This window comes from Penaeus monodon, chromosome 27 (assembly GCF_015228065.2).
Source record: "Penaeus monodon isolate SGIC_2016 chromosome 27, NSTDA_Pmon_1, whole genome shotgun sequence".
NCBI lineage: Eukaryota > Metazoa > Arthropoda > Malacostraca > Decapoda > Penaeidae > Penaeus > Penaeus monodon.
This window is the reverse complement of record NC_051412.1, coordinates 35,748,495-35,749,004: the sequence shown is the minus strand read 5'-3', so window position 1 is coordinate 35,749,004 and position 510 is coordinate 35,748,495. Positions and strand designations below refer to the sequence as shown.

Sequence of the window (510 nt, the reverse complement as noted above, 5' to 3'; positions counted from 1 at the left end):
CATATAATTCAAGTATATAGATTTCAACTTGTATAATACTTATTATCATACTGAGAAAGAATGGAGACAGATTAAGAAAAAGTAATATACAAATGCAATATACTTTTAAAAATATACATATATACAAGAAAGCAGACCTTAAGAACCCACTTAATTAAGCACAAAAATTTTATAATTAATTTTCAATAATCTCAATGTTGAATCTATCACTTTTTAAAAACATGTACATAGCAATAAAATGTGTTTCCTTAGGCAAACCAAACTGAAACCTACTCTGGAATTATCATCAAAAATATATATATAGAACCAATAAAAATGCTTTCCATAAGTAAACAAAAATGCCTAAGATTTCTCTAAGTTATCTAAACTTTTTAACAAGTATTTAATCCCTGTTGTGTAGAATATCTATGATGTCAAATGTGTTATAAGGCTTATATATGTTGTTTTTTTTACAATATATCCTTTTATCTAAATATGTATGATCTAACTACTGATCTGCATGCAACCTTG

General features: G+C 25.1%; 1 protein-coding gene across 1 annotated transcript in view; it reads right to left on the bottom strand.

Annotated features, from left to right (window-relative positions):
• Positions 1 to 510, bottom strand: part of LOC119590816 — a gene marked incomplete in the record, with an annotated part of 3,812 nt that overhangs the window by 2,828 nt on the left and 474 nt on the right.